This window comes from Macaca thibetana, chromosome 18 (genome assembly GCF_024542745.1).
Source record: "Macaca thibetana thibetana isolate TM-01 chromosome 18, ASM2454274v1, whole genome shotgun sequence".
NCBI lineage: Eukaryota > Metazoa > Chordata > Mammalia > Primates > Cercopithecidae > Macaca > Macaca thibetana.
Genome location: NC_065595.1, coordinates 28,732,476 through 28,749,241, shown reverse-complemented (window position 1 = coordinate 28,749,241; position 16,766 = coordinate 28,732,476). Strand labels below are relative to the sequence as shown.

Below are 16,766 nucleotides of genomic sequence, written 5' to 3'. Positions count from 1 at the left end.
GCGTTATTCATGGTGTCTGCAATTACTGATAGGTAGTTGCCTATTTCCTTAATACAGTTTTGTGATGATGCACCCCAGACTAGCACATCAGCATCTCCTCGGAAGGAGTTAAAAATGCAAGTTATCAGGCCGCATCCCAGACCTACTGAATCAGAGACTCTGGATGAGGCCAGCAATCTGTGCTCAACAGGACCTCTAGGTGCTTCTGAAGGTTGCAAACATTTGAGAACCAGAGTTATATTTAAAAGGGTTTTGTAGACTCTGTGAGGTTAGAAAAAATATAAGGTTGCACATTCTGTTACATGCTGAATCGGCCTTGATGACATAGGAAGGAGGAAGGAAACTATTGGCTAGAATTTATATTCCCTTTGGTATTCAAGTAGCTAAATGCAAAGGAATGTCCAACATCCTACTAGGTTTCTGGGCTCTAGATTGCATCTAGAGAAGGGGGAAAAAGAATGTTAACCACTGGGGAAATGGCTCCAGCAAAGAAGATTCCTGTCTACACTCTGTCTTCAGTAATCATTCAGACTTTCTACTTGAGATTAATAGTGACAGAACTGCCAATGGCCTTTGAACAGTAGGTTGAACTATAGATATGATGAGGATGATAATTTCCATTTTATAAAGAAATGAAAAGACGAAAGTGAAAGCTCGGACATTGACTTATCTGAGAAAACCCAGCCGGTAAGTGACAGATCCAGGATGTGACCTCAGACCTGTCACCAGAGCTTGTTCTCTTTCTGCTACAACACATGCTTTCCCAGGATGGGAGCAATAGAAGGTTCTGCGAGACCTAACTGACAGCGCCTGTAAAAGCTGCTTCTGCTGAGCAGTTCTGCTTTTATTTGGCTGGGTTTGGACTTCCTGGACCTCTGTCTGAACACAAAGTGATTAGAAAGCCCTGTGTTTGGCAATAAGCATGACGGGGAGTGTGCTGTGCGTGGGTCTATGGGAGCACCATGTGTTCATCATAACCACACGGAGGGAGTGCCCTGCTGGAGTCTCCATCCTGCGGAGGCCAATGAGCATGGCAACCTGAGGAAAATGGCTTCATTGCAGCATAGCTTTAATGGACGCCTTTGGACTACAGATTTTGCCCAGCTCACCCAGAGAGTGTTTATCAGAATCACAGCAGGGGTGAGGAGGGTGAAGCTTGGCAAAACATTTTTTAAACTTTAGTATTCCTATTGTTTTTTTCTAAAACAAATTACTGAAATTATCCCTTGAAAGAATCTCCTTGGGGATATGCAGACAGTCTATATGGAAGTATGCAGCTAGCAGGAGTAGAAAAATTGCAGAAGCGCTGCAGTGGACTGCGAACTCCTACAGCGTTCTCCAGGCTGTGCCTGGAGACTGTCCATATCCCAATCAGTGCCTGCCATGTACCTTGGACATAGGAGGTGCTGAGAGTATGTTCATAGAATGAGAAAATGATAAATCTGTCAAGAGGCATTAATTATCATAGTAATGCTGGAAAGAGATTTCTAAGCATGAGAAGTCTATTTATAAGACTATTTAAATACATATCAAGGTCCTATACTATTATGATGGACATTAATAAATGAGTATGGTACAGATGTTGACAGGATCGTATTCTCTTACCTGTAATCCATCACCTTGTAGACAAATGTATTTTCTCCTGTTACCACTTCATGGTGGCCAAGTCATGGTAACCTCAGAAATGCAGGTTACTGGTCGGGCACAGTGGCTCACTCCTGTAATCTCAGCACTTTGGGAGGCTGAGGCAGTCAGATCACCTCAGGTCAGGAGTTCGAGACCAGCCTGGCCAACATGGTGAAACCCCATCTCTACTAAAAATACAAAAACTAGCCAGGCATGGTGGCGGTTGCCTGGAGTCCCAGTGACTCGCTGAGGCAGGAGAATCACTTGAGCCCAGGAGGCGGAGGTTGCAGTGAGCCGAGATGACACCACTGCACTCCAGCCTGGTGATAGAGCAATACTGTGTCTCAAAAAAAAAAAAAAAAAAAAAAAAAGAAAAGAAAAAGAAATGCAGGTTATGTATGCAATTCGATAGGCATGTTACCTTTGGATACTGTCTCTTGCTCCTGCCCTCCAGCCCTAATGCCCTTATAGTGCAGCAGGGGAAACACAGTGTGGGGGAGGATAATTACACTGGGCCAGCTGCTAGCCTAGACCTGGCTGCCCCCAGTCCAGGATCAAAGCAGAGAAATAAGAACATTCTATATTAGGCTTTTATTAATGCTGTATTGCTGCTGTGGGTGAGAACTTGAAGGAGAATGATGAAGAGGCTTAAAGGAAGGAGAGAGATGCAATCTTTAACTCTGCTGGGCACAAGAACCTTTGGAAATAATCCAAGTTGGTCTGGTGTAGATTGGGCTGCTGCAGCTACTAAAATAATTTCAGTGAAAATTCAGGTCTGTAGAAAACAGATATAGGTAAAAGTGAATCCAAGGAAGGTATTGATCTTATTTCCCACTCACCTCTTTTCCAGTGACAAATCACCCTCATCTCAAATCACAGCTTCCCCATAATGAGGAGAACTTTATTTCTTGACTATGAAATCTAATACAAGGAGCTTCATCCATTGCATGAAGGGGAAAGGAATTTCCAGGGATTGGGATGAAGGAGCTAAGGGCAGTGCAGTGACATCTTGCAGAGTTCCATTCAGTGGTAGTAGTGGAGAGCCTCTTTGAGAACTGCTGACTACGATGAGCAGTCCTGGCACCATCACAGCAGACGTGGCCACATGGGCAGGGTAAAGAAAAACTGCCACTGTTGGGTGCCTACCTAACAGCTCTCAGACCATTCTTCCAAAGTCTTGTTTTAACACTGCAGAACAATGCACACAGGAAAGATTGGCCTCCCTTGGGCCCTAGAGGAAGCTCCACGATTGATTTAAGCTAATCATGAATATGTTATTTTCCTTTGCTTGTGACTGTTTTGGCTGCAGGCATGTGACATTCTTCTGGCCATTGAGACCTATCCTATGGAAAAACTTACTGGAGGCTGCTGGGAAAGATTTTCCTCTTTTTTTTTTTTTTTAAATTTAGGGAAGAAAGTTATTGATGCATGAGAAGAGGTTCTCTCTGTTCTTCCAGAATCAGCTGTAGGAGGAAGTGATACCTGAATTTGTGGCAGGCGTTTTGTGACTGCTGGTAACAAATTACCACAAACTTGGAGCCCTAAAACAATAGAAACTTATTCTCTCCCCATTACAGAGATTAGAAGTCCAAAATTAGTATTATTGGGCCCAAAGCAAGGTGTCAGCAAAGTCTTGTTTCCTCTGGATGCTCTATGGGAGAATCTTTGTCTCTTCCAGCTTCTGGTGACTGTCAGCATTCCTGGGCTTATGACCCCATCACTCTGATTTTTAATGCCAACATCTTCAAACCTCTCCTGCTCTGTCTTCTCATCTCCTCCTCTGTGTGTTATCAAATATCCCTTTGCCCTCTTCATATAGGGATATATGAAATTCCATCTAGGGTCTACCCTAATAATCCAGGCTAATTGCCCCATCTCAAGCTCCTTAATCCAATCATATCTGCAAAGAACCTTTTTTGTCATATAAGGTGATAGTCACAGGTTCTAGAGATTAGGACATGGATAACGTTTTGGGGAAAGTTTTTCAACTTACTATAGTGGTCAGAGAGGAGAGCCACTTACACAAAAACTAGAAAAGTATCTGAAAACTCAATGCCACTCATTTTCTGAATTAAGCAATTCTGGATATACCTATCTCTAGACTTACGCAAAATAATTTACTTATTTCTAAAACTATATTGGTCCAGGTATTTTATTATTTGGACTTAAAAGTACTCAGCTGGCAAAACCATTTGAGACAACTTCTTGGAGAGTTCTTAAAATATCTAGCTTAGGGAAAGAGAATGAGGTTGCATTTTTTAAGTGTATGTGTGTGTGTTTTAATCATCATGTAAACTGATAAGAGTTAAGCAGGGTTTCCCAACCTTGGCACCGATGACATTTTGGGCCAGATAATAATAATAGTTTTTTTTGTGGAGGGTTGTCCTCTGAATGGTAAGATGTTTAGAAGCATCTTTGGCTTCTGTACATATGAGATTCTGGTAGCAACCCCCAACCCAGTTGTGACAACCAAAATACCTCCATACATCAATACAAATATACCCTGTGTGGTATAATTCCTCCCAGCTGAGAACAATTAGGCTAAGGCTATCATTGGGGATATTTAATATAAATATGACTTTATATTGTAATAAGAGATACCTGACATCAAGATATTCAGGTTTTATTTGTCTGGAGAATGTAACTTCTAATCTTATGTCCTTTGTTAAGGGACTAAGGTAGGTTTATGGAGACAATATACCTGGATTATGAATGCCACAAAGATAGCCACCCATGGGTATAGATAAGTGGAGTGTATTCAGGTATATATAATTAAAAGTAACTGCATCTGGTTATATAAAACATAGTTGCTTAAGTGCCTTGTTACTTGATCTAGTGTTATCTGTGTCTCACATATACTTGGAAGATGGAGAAAGTGTTCACAGACCAAATTGAGGGCTGGGCTGCCATTTCTTATGGTCCAATAATGAGATGCAGATGAACTGGGGAGGAAGAGATTTTTTATTTCTGTAACCAGTTACAGGGAGAAGACATGGAAAATATCACTAGATCAACTCAAAATTACAAAGTCTTCCAGAACTTATATACCTTCTAAGCTATATGTCTACGTGTAAGTGTGCACTCATCTAAAGACATAAGTGATTAACTTCTTTTAATCTATAACTAAGGTCTGAGTCCTGAAGAACTTCTTCTGGAGCCTCAGTAAGTTTACTTAATCTAAATGCTTCCAGGTGCTAGAACGATTACCCTTATCTTGTCTCCTGCTAAATCACAGAGGTTTGGTGAGTTCCTTCAGACCCTCAATAAGCTTGTGTGCAGAGGTCTGGGGAGTTTCTTCAGGCCCCCCAATAAAACTTATTTAATCCTAAACAGGTCCTGTTAAGAATTCCTTCATTGTTTTGTCATGCTTTAAGGCCCAGGAAATGCCTGTGCAAAACTCTTGGTGGGCTTTTGTTACATTCCAGCCTTTGTATAAAGGCACTGGCTCTTTCAGCTTTTAATATTTAACTTAACCACTTAGTCAGTGCTGGAACAGTTGTTATGGAGGCCTGCATTAATGAGAGCTGGCCTGCCACAAAAGTACCTGAGGACAATTATATTCATATGATACTCTTTCAGACTTTTACTCCAAGACTCGCAAGTCCTCTGGCTGAGACGATAAAGATTCTTCTGATTGTGGAATGAAGTCCATATTAAATATTTATGCCTCTGTGCTTGTGCTGCTTTGGTGACGTGTGGGCTTGATCATCTACATGTAGCCCACCTAACTCCATCTTTACATATCTGTGTACCCATCTCTGGAGTTTTGTTTATGTTTACTTTGAACTGTTCTTCTGTGTTACTGAATTCCACGCATCCTTCAGGAACAAACTTATATCCATGTTCATCATAAAATGTCTCCTGATAACTCCAGCCAATACTACAATCCACAACTATTCCCAATATTTTCTGCTTGGCATTTGCAGTACTTGTTGACTTCAATTAAATATTTGATATTTACCTGTATCTTCAGTTTTTCCTTCATTATTTCACATGACCAACCCTTGTTTCCTTAGACAAAGCATCAGCATTTTGAGGAGAGGACTATCTTTGTTATAATAATCGGTAATCCTCACCCCTAAACAACCCAGACTTAAGAGTGCTGAGTTTCATATATGAGATCATGCAGTATTTGTCTTTCTATGTCTGACTTCTTTCGCTTAGCAGAATGTCCTCAAGGTTTATCCATGTTGTCACAAATGACTAGATTTCCTTTTTTGAAAAGGCTGATTAGTATTCCACTGTGTGTATACACCACATTTTCTGTATCTATTCTTTCACTGATGGGCACTTTGATTGTTTCCATATCTTGGCTATTGGGAATAATGCTTCAATGAACAGGGGAGTGCAGATATCTCTTTGACATCCTGATTTCATTCCTTTTGGATGTATACCCAGAAGTCGAATTGTTGGATCATCTGGTAGTCAAAAGAAATAACATTTCAGTTATGGAGGAGGATTAAGTTTAGGATGTCTATTATGAAACATGATCGCAGTTAATAGTATTGTATTCTTGAAAATTGCTAAGAATAGATTTTAAATGTTCTCACTAAAAAAAAAGTGTGTGAGGTAATAAGTGTGTTAATTAGCTTGATTTAGTCACTCCTCAATGTATGCATATATCAAAAGGTTATGTCATATACTATAAAAGTATATAATTTTTGAAAATTAAAAAAAATAATTTAAAAAACAGTGCTGGGCGTATCAAAGTACTTCAGACAAAGTACTTGTTGAACTGATTTGAATAAAAAATATCTTAGCAGTATGGATTTTTATTCCACCCAGGAAAGGCTGCCTTCCTAGGGACTTTCAGTGTGACTCCCAGCTGGGAATCCGGTTGGAAGTAAGCTGGGATGTAATGGTTTTATGACAATCTAGGACAATACTTAATTTGTAGTGCTGGCAAAGAGTTGTTTGACATGTCAATATTGCATGGCACATAAAGAACAATCTGGGGCCAGGTGTCGTGGATCACACCTATAATCTCAGCACTTTGTAAGGCCAAGATGAAAGAATCACTTGAGCACTAGGCAACATAGCAAGATGCTGTAAAAAAAATTACACAGGCATGGTGGTGTGTGCCTGTAGTTCCAGCTGCTTGGGAGGACCTGGGAGGTGGAGCCTGCAGTGACCCATGATCATGCCACTGCACTGCAGCCTAGATAACACAGCAAGACATTACTCAAAAAAGGAATATGATTTGCTAAGCCCTGTGCACGTCCAAGAAATTGACTAGAATCATCTGCAGTTGTGTCTACTCTAGAGGCAGCAGTTGAGAAAAGTACCTCAGGATTTTCTTCAAAAGATGATATCTTTCAAAAGAAAGATATGATTTCCTTCAAAAGAAGACTCCAAGAAAAGGAGATTTAAATCTCATGAGCAGGTCTTGTTATATTCAGAAGGGCACACTTTCATAAAGAGAATATGTGATCATTGTGAAACTCAAGGCCATTGCTTCTCCATGAGCTCTTAGCAATATTAAATAGAATTTCCATGTTTTATTCACTCTAAGATGTATTTAAGAAATATTTTCACATTTGTGAACTGAGAATACATCTTGTAATCATCATAGGCCAGTGGTACTGGAATATAGTGATCATTTTTGAGCATGGATATTAAAACTTGCAGAATGGTTGTTGGAGGCCTGAAAGAAAATTCTAGAGACATTAGTCTATCAGTTTTTTTTAAAGTTGCATCACCATTAATGATGAACTAAGGCATGGTATGGAGTGGAAAAGGACAGGTATCATGAGGAGTCAGGAAGTGATAAATGTTGTATGCAGAACAGGAAGTTATGAGATTAGCTTATTTATTTTTTTAATGGGTGCACTATGAGTGACATATGGAAACTAAGTCTAAGTGAATTTAAAAGAGCTCCTTCTGTAAGCTTAAACTTCTACTCCTAGGTAATAGGAAAGCATGGGCCATATTTTTTTATTGGCAGAATCATTTCTTAGTGATATACCCAGTAATGATACATCTAACATAAATGTTTTCTTAGACTCAGTGAAATCGGCATCAAGGGGGTTTTAATGACATGAAGAATGAATCAAATAAAATTATTCTTATACAACAAAAAAGAAAATAAGATACAGTCATAGAATCTAAGAACTGGAAAATAATGTGAGTTCTAGTCTCCTTAGTTACTATTTAGCCACAATATTCACCCTTTCAGGCAATTTTTTTCTCCTTGCTTAAGATGTTTATACTTTAATTACTTTTGATAATTGGGATCCCATTGCTATCTTAAATAAAAAGGAACAGACTAATATTGGGGGCGTTTTATGTTTAGCATACTGAAGTGCCACAAATCAGTTCATATTGGAAAAAGCATTTATCCCCCTAGCCATGTGGATGGCAAGGTTTTTATAAGGCCTGGAGTGTCCAGAGAACCCTGGCAGGCTACTTCTGGCCATTAGGAGCCTCTATTTTTATTCCCGTGTGGTACAAAAATTATCCTTTCCTAGGTATGTCCTAACATGGAAAAGGTTGTGAACACTGCTCTAATAGATTGCCGGTGGCGTCTTTGAAAAAATATGGAATAGACAAAGTTAAAGACTCCATTGCCTCCAAGGCCCTGTCATGATTTGCACAGGTTATGTCCAGAAGGTTTCCTGCAGGAGTGACTACTGCACTTGCCCAGAAATATTTCTTTCTACATTTGCAATACCAGTGAAGCTTGATCAGAACTTATAGTTGTCTTCTTAACAGGTTGGAAAGAGGAACTTCAGCTCTAAAGTAAAGAGTTAAAACTTGAAAACAAGCATCAATTCTACAAAAGTGATTTTCAAAATGTGGTCTCCAGACCAGCAGCGTCAGGACTGTCGGAAATGTTGCAGAGGAAATCTTAGGCCCCAACCTGGACTTATCAAATCAGAAACTGTGGGGTGGGTCTGATGTATCTAGCCTTTACCAAACCTTTCAGATGATTCTGATGCTTGCTTAGGTTCAGGAGCCACAGATTTACAGTGTCCAGAAGACAAAAGGTAACAAAAAAGAATATTTGTTCTCTTGTCCAATAGACACTGGAATATGGTCCCTGGGATTGGGGTCATATTTCTCCTATTGTTTTCTTTTGTGCCTTTGACAAATTATTTAGCTTTGCTAGGTCTCAATTTCTTCCAGTATAAAATGAAGGCAATCAATTAGATATTCTTTGTTCCTTATATGGCCTTTTCATTGCCCTTTTATGTTTAAGTTTCATCGTGTGCTGTGTAGCATCTTTTAGTAGAGCATGGAGGTGGAGGAGTAAAAGTGGGGGTTGCAACTTTTTCAGGATTCTTTAACCATGCTGAGAAGTGGTGGTGGGGAGGAACTTCTTTCTACCCTGGTAAAGCAGGAATTGCAGGGCTTTTCCTGCCTGATGAGTAAGAGATTGCTGTGAAAAGAATGACAGTTTAAGATGTTTTTACTAGTCTCTGGGTTCTAATCCTGGCCTTAATATTAACTCTCACTGTGATATCAGGTCAGTCTTAACTCTCTGGCTCTAAGGTCTTCTGTAATGTAAGAAATCAAATAGGAAAACAGTTTTATGTGTCTAGTACAACGACTGGCAGAGAGCAAGTGTCCAATAAATGCTCCATTCTTTTTCATCTCAAATATTCTGTTCTTTGCAGTTTGCCAGTATTAAAAATGCTTTGCTAGCTGGGCATGGTGGCTCATGCCTGTAATCCCGCACTTTGGGGGGCTGAGACGGGTGGATCACTTGAGATCAGGAGTTGAGACCAGCCTGGCAATTATGGTGAAACCCCATCTCTACTAAAAATACAAAAATTACCCAGGCAGGGTGGTGCACACTTGTAATCCCAGCAACTCCGGAGGCTGAAGGAGGGGGATCGCTTGAACCTGGAAGGCAGAGGTTGCAGTGAGCCAAGATTGCGCCACTGCACTCCAGCCTGGGCGACACAGCGAGACCCTATTTCAAAGAAAAAAAAAATGCTTTGCCAACATTGATTTGGTTCCCACATTATTATGCAGGTTCCTAAGACCATCTCTGGAAGTATTTGCTGACAGCCTGTTAGTGTTCTTGTCAGCTCACATAACCAGTTATCCTTATCCTGCGAAGCCTAACTACCTGCTTTCAAACCAATATTTGAGAGTTCTAAGTACCTTTAAGGATTTGTTGCTTATATGTACCAGCAGTTTCGGGGTATTTTATAACCCCAAGTTTCCTCTCCAAAGTTGCTGGACAAATTACATAGCACACCCTTGTTTAAATTGATGGGGGTGGGGGCAACCTGAATCTGAGTATATCAATAACATGTCTTAGTTTAATTAAAAATGGCCTACCAAAGAATGATTAGAAGAAACTTAATGTTTGTGTATTTTATTTATTCATGCTATGTTTAATAGAACCTCACTATTCTTAACACTAACAATGTACTAGACACTTTGTATCTTATTTGATTCTTAGAACCCTCATGTGGGATGGGTTGGATTGCCTCCATTTGGGTAACTTGCCCAAGTTCACTCAGTATGTGACAAAACCAAAAGTGTTTTGAACCCAAGTATTTTTCTTTCCAGGGCCAATGTTTTTTTTTTTTTTTTTTTTTTTTTTTTTTTTTTTTTTTTTTTTTACAGAAGCAAAGCTCTCCTAAAATTTATGTTTGCTGGGTAAATGGCTTTAGTGTTTGCATAAGGGGTTCTCTGATTCTCAAAGGTGCTGAGATGGTGTTAAAATTCAAGTTTAATCAATCAACCAATTAGTATTTATTGAATGCCTGCTGGGTGCCAGGATTGCACTTGGTGCTACAGGAAATAACAACAACAAAGAATCAAGGTGATCCCCATGCCGTGAAGGAAGAGAAACACATGAAGACTGGCATGAGATCACGACAAGGCAGCTCCCTGGTAGCCAGGCTGGTAAGGAAATGTGTCACGTTCATGATGGGATTTTCTTTCCTTTCCTTTTTTTTTTTTGAGACAGAGTCTAGTTCTGTCACCCAGGCGGGACTGCAGTGGGTATAATCTCAGCTCACTGCAACCTCTGCCTCCTGAGTTCAAGGGATTCTCCTGCCTCAGCTTTCCGAGTAATTGGAATTACAGGCGCCCGCCACCATGCCCGGCTAATTTTTGTACTTTTAGTAGAGATGGGCTTTCACCATGTTGGTCAGGCTGGTCTTGAACTCTTGACCTCAAGTGATCCACCTGCCTCAGCCTGCCAAAGTCTTGGGATTACAGGTGTGAACCACTGCCCCTGGCCCGTGATAGGATTTTTGTTCTTGGAATATCTATCAAATCTTACTATGTTTCTGGCGTTATCTTATGTAACTTTTACAACTACTCTATCTTCATTCTACTGTTGAGTCACCAAGATCCAGAGGGGTGAAATGAACCTTCCTGATTCTTCTTCTTCCTGATTCTTCTTCTTACTTGGCAAGAAGAAGGAATGAGAATCAGTCCTCAGGCTTTTGAATCCGAGTCTGATGCTCCTTCTATAACATTTATTAGTGATCTCTAAGAAAGGGTTGCTAACATTTAGTTTCCCTAAAGTAGGCCTGTAATCTTTTAAATGCCAAGAAACAGGAGTCTAAAGACCATGAGACTTTATTTGTTCAGAGTTTTCCTAGGAAACACACAGTGTCTCTTTGAAGAAAAGACATTAGTTCTTCCTTCTAATGAAAGCAGTTATGCTGGTATTTGTTCAGGTATGTGCTAGGGATTCAAACTCATAGATATTAAAAAGAGCCATTTAGAATTGTATACTGCTCTTCAGAGACCCTCCTGCCTGCCCCCAACTACTTAAAGCAACAAACTGTCTCTGTGGGAGGGAGGCACAACCTTTGTGTGGTTCAGCTGCTGAAGCTGGGGCATCCTTAGTCAGCAGTTGGGCTGAGCTGAGCTGGGCCAGCCTGGCACGGTGGGCTTCCCAGGGACCAATGTCCTCAGGCAGCTTGTCCCTTGGGGAAAGCAGGGCACTATCTTCGCCTGGGAAGTCACCAGCAAGACCAAGCAGAAGAGCAATTTTTGGCCATTTCAGAAAGTGCAGGCAGCTGCTAAGTAGCCTTCCCTGGTAGTGCCCACAGCCTGGTAGGTGGCATCAGTATGTTACTTAGCTGCAGTTGTGATTTTGATGGGCATCACCCAGCGTGCCTTTGATAGGGAGCAGCAAAACAAGACCAGACGATGAAGGCTTTCTTGCTTTGTGAAAAGCAAATGTCAGTGCAGCCCCAAAGAATGAGGCAAGCTCAAAGAGAAGCATGAACAAAACTGTTTGCTTAAGGCAAAGGTGTCCAAGGAGAAATTTGAAGTACCTGCTTTGGTTTGGTTTTGTTTGTAGAAAAATTTTAAAAATAACACCTTTTGAATCAGAAACCTCATATGCCTAATACATTATCATAGAGTAATCTAAAGAAATGGTTATGGTACTTCCTACTAAGAGATTAACATTTACCTTCTCTAGTAGGCACAAGAATGGTCCCATTTAAAAAACCCCAAATATAGTAAAATTTCCTTTCAAGTTCAAATTAGAAAATTGAAATCCTACAACTCCTAGCACAAAGATGTGTGTATAATAAACACTCAAAAACATTTATTGCTAAATTAATCTTATTTATTCCATCTTGAAGGCTTTTATCAGAATCCTAATCTTCCTCTACATTCTCATAATGTTTCTATTACATTTAGCCTGGTGTTTAATTTTATCGAATTCTGATTCACAGAGAACTATTAATCCATAGTGTAATTCAATTAATAATAATAATATTCACCAGAGTGCTTCATACCTGCAACATTATGGTTAAGTGGACATAATGCAACCTGCATAATTTACAAATAGGAATACTCCAAAATGTGTTAAGCTAAAAACCAGCTTTCCCTGTGTGTCGCTTGAATAATGCAAAGCTCTGTTGATTGTTCTCATTGTAAAATATAAATGGATTGCTACTCCCTACATTTTTGTTCTACCCTGCTTTGTTAGCTTAGTTATCATAAACATTTCCCCACCCACACCCCAAAGCTATTTGGGAATAATATATAAAAACATTGGGTGGGAACTTCAATTTCTTCTGTTTCAATCATCTTAAGGGTGGAGATATTAAAGACCAAAAGAAGGTAAGCAAGTAAGAAATAATTCCAGTAATGAAACTTTGGATCCAGAAAGAACCCCAGTAATTATCAAAATTAGGTAATTCTCTTGTGTATAGATGTGGAATCTGAGGCCAGTGAATGTCAGTAGCTTGTTCAAGCTCACCCAGTCAGTGGCAGGTATGTGGTGACCACCTGGGACTTCTCAAGGTCATCATTTCAGTGCTTTATCCACCAGGCAACACTTGGCGGCTGGTTTCCCAGACGTCGACTTGTACTGCACTTGCCTTTGGAGCAGCGGTTGTTGCTTTCTCTCTAGGAGACCAAGAGATGAACTAGATGGTTCATCAAGTCTTTTTCCAGCACAATGTGCTGAGTCTAGCTGGAAAAATCTTGGAGGAGCCTTTTTTTCCTCACTGGTAAATGGGCAGTGCCTCACGTGCAAGCATGCACCACAAGTTTGTAACAGAAATACCAATTGCAATGGGAAATTCCGATAAATGTAGCTTACTTCCAGGTTTTCATTACTTGAGTAACACTTGAGTATTGTTTCAGCATTCATCCTTATAGCCACCAAGCAAGAACACGAGTCTCTTCCCAGTTACCATCACCCTCTCTGCCCTATACTGTGACTCTATTTTGATTTAGGATCTTGTCTCTTATTTTCTTATTGGAGTGTTCTTTTACCTTCTCCCAGTTGGAGTAATTTGTATCTCCACTTGGATATGAGCAGCATCTTATCATATGCTCTCAAGTTTTTCTTAGTGCTCTGGCATTTTCTTGAAGGAAAAAAAATCAAAAAGAAAAACCCTGCCAACATTCAGGGAAATTGTAAAGGCATTGTCTCTCTTGTTCACAAGTATTTCTGTTTCTTTCTTACACATTAGCTACCCAACCTACTCAATATAGCCTGTACTCCTTCTTACAGGCAAACTCACCCACAGTTTCCACTTGCCCTTATATGTTGGCATGAAATTCTTTCTCTAACCCAGTTTTTTTTTTTTTTTTTTTTACAGAACAATAAACACTTTTATTACATGGGCAAAGACAGAAAGGATGAGGATTTGTTTGCTTTTCCGAGCCTTGATTTTCCTAAGATAGAACTCCAACTCCTTGCCCTCTAGCATGTAGCCATCTGCTTGGCCACACTGTCCCACCCTTGATATGACGCATGCAAGAAGCTTTCCTTGCTGGAACTGCTCCTCTAGGAGACTGCTGATTTTGGCATTCTGTTTCCTTTTATCATGTTTCTTGTAAAATTTTTTAGATCACTTTTTGTTAAAATCTCTTCCTCGTCAGCAGTCAGCTTGGTCCCCTTCTTGTGGCCTAGGAGCAGTGCATAGTGGGGCTGGTACCACTGTTGGTATGGTGTGCTGTTGATGAGCATGATGCAGTTCTTCACCAGGGTCTTGGTACGGAACGGCTGGTTATTGGATGCATTGTAGACAACATCGATGATCATTGTTTTGCAAGTACAACACTCTGAGCCCTAAGAGAAATTCCCTATGTCCAGCCTCAGGGCACGGTATTTCTCATTTCTTCCCTGCACATGGACTGTGTGGATGTGGCAAGGCTAATCTTGGTGTTGGCAGCCAGCTGTGCACCCCAGCTCATACTTTCGCTTCTTGTGGTAAGGCTTTCTCTTGCCCCTGGTCTTGCAGCGCTTTTGCTAGTTGTCCCAAGAGATGCCCATTGCTTTTTAAATTTTATTGTTTGTTTTTTATTTATTTATTTATTTATTTATATTTATTTATTTATTTTTCCATAGGTTATTGGGGTATAGGTGGTGTTCAGTTATGTAAATTCTTTAGTGGTAATTTGTGAGATTTTAGTGCACCCATCATCTAAGCAGCATATACTGCACCTTATTTGTAGTCTTTTATCCCTTGCCCCCTCACCCGCTTACCCCCAACTCCCAAAATCCATTGTATCATTCTTATTCCTTTGCATCCTTATAGCTTAGCTCTCAAATATCAGTGAGAATGTACAATGTCTAGTTTTCCATTTCTGAGTTACTTCAGTTAGAATAATAGTTGCCAATTTCATCCAGGTCTCTGTGAATGTCATTAATTCATTCCTTTTTATGGCTGAGTAGTATTCCATCTTTTATATATACCACAGTTTCTTTATCTACTTGGTGATTGATGGGCATTCAGGTTGTTTCCATGATTTTACAGTTGCAAATTGTGCTGCAATAAACATGTGTGCGCAAGTATCTTTTTCTTATAATGACTTCTTTTCCTCTGGGTAGATACCCAGTAGTGGGATTGTTGGATCAAATGATAGTTCTACTTTCAGCTCTTTGAGGAATCTCCACACTGTTTTCCATAGTGGCTGTACTAGTTCACATTGCCACCAGCAGTGTAGAAGTGTTCCCTGATCACTGCATCCATGCCAGCATCTACCATTTTTTAATTTTTTTGATTATGGCCATTCATGCAGGAATAAGGTGGTATTGCATTGTGGTTTTGATTTGCATTTTTCTGATCATTAGTGATGTTGAGCATTTTTTTCATGTTTGTTGGCCATTTGTATATCTTCTTTTGAGAATTGTCTATTCATGTCCTTAGCCCACTTTTTGATTAGATTGTTTATTTTTTTCTTGCTGATTTGTTTGTGTTCATTGTAGATTCTGGATATTAGTCCTTTGTCAGATGTATAGATTGTGAAGATTTTCTTCCACTCTTTGGGTTGTATGTTTACTCTGCTGAGCATTCCTTTTGCCATGCAAAAGCTCTTTAGTTTAATTAAGTCCCGGCTATTTATCTTTGTTTTTATCGCACTTGCTTTTGGGTTCTTGGTCATAAAATCCTTGCCTACGGCAATGTCTAGAAGGAGTTTACCAATGTTATCTTCTAGAGTTTTTATAGTTTCAGGTCTTAGATTTAAGTCCTTAATCCATCCTGAGTTGATTTTTGTATAAGGTGAGAGATGAGGATCCAGTTTCATTCTCTTACATGTGACTTGCCAATTATCCCAGCACCATTTGTTGAAAAGGGTGTCCTTTTCCCACTTTAAGTTTTTGTTTGCTTTGTCAAAGATCAGTTGGCTATAAGTTTTTGGGTTTATTTCTTGGTTCTCTATTCTGTTCCATTGGTCTTTGTGCCTATTTTTATGCCAGTACCACACAGTTTTGGTGACTATGACCTTATGGTATAGTTTGAAGTCAGATAGTGTCATGCCTCCAGATTTGTTCTTTTTGCTTAGGTTTGCTTTGGCTATGTGGGCTTTTTGTTTTGGTTCCATATGAATTTTGGAATTGTTTTTTCTAATTCTGTGAAGAATTATGGTGGGGATTGCATTGAATTTGTAGATTGCTTTTGGTAGTATGGTTATTTTCACAATATTGATTCTACCCATTCATGAGCATGAGATGTATTTCCATTTTTTTGTGTGTCATCTGTGATTTCTTTCAACAGTGTTTGGTAGTTTTCCTTGTCGAGGTCTTTCACCTCCTTGGTTAGGTGTGTTCCTAAGTGTTTGTGTGTGTGTGTGTGTGTGCACGTGCACGTATGTGTGTATGTGTACAGCTAATGTAAAAGGGGTTAGTTCTTGATTCTCCACTTGATCGCTGTTGGTGTATAGGGGAGCTACTGATTTGTGCACATTAATCTTGTATCCAGAAACTTTGCGGAATTCTTTATCAGTTCTGGAGCTTTCTGGAGGAGTCTTTAGGGTCTTTGAGGTAAACAATCATATCGTCAGCAAACAGTGACAGTTTACTCTCCTCTTTACTGATTTGTATGCCTTTTATTTCTTTCTCTTGTCTGATTGCTGTGGCTAGGACTTCCAGTACTATGTTGAAGGGGAGTGGTGAGAGTGGGTATCCTTGTCTTGTTCTAGTTCTTAAAGGGAATGCTTTTGACTTTTCTCCGTTCAGTATTATGTTGGCTGTGAGTTTATCATAGGTGACTTTCATTACATTGAGATATATCCCTTATATGCCAATTTTGTTGAGAGTTTTAATCATAAAGGATGCTGGATTTTGTTGAATGCTTTTTCTGTGTCTATTGAGATAATCATGTAATTTTGTTTTAATTCTGTTTATGTGGTGTATCACATTTACTGACTTCCATATGTTAAACCACCCCTGCATCCCTAGTATGAAACCCACT

General features: G+C 39.7%; 1 pseudogene; it reads right to left on the bottom strand.

Moving 5' to 3' along the window:
* Positions 1-13,661: 13,661 nt before the first annotated feature.
* Positions 13,662-14,344, bottom strand: LOC126941085 (40S ribosomal protein S8-like; annotated as a pseudogene).
* Between the last annotated feature and the right edge of the window lie 2,422 nt (positions 14,345-16,766).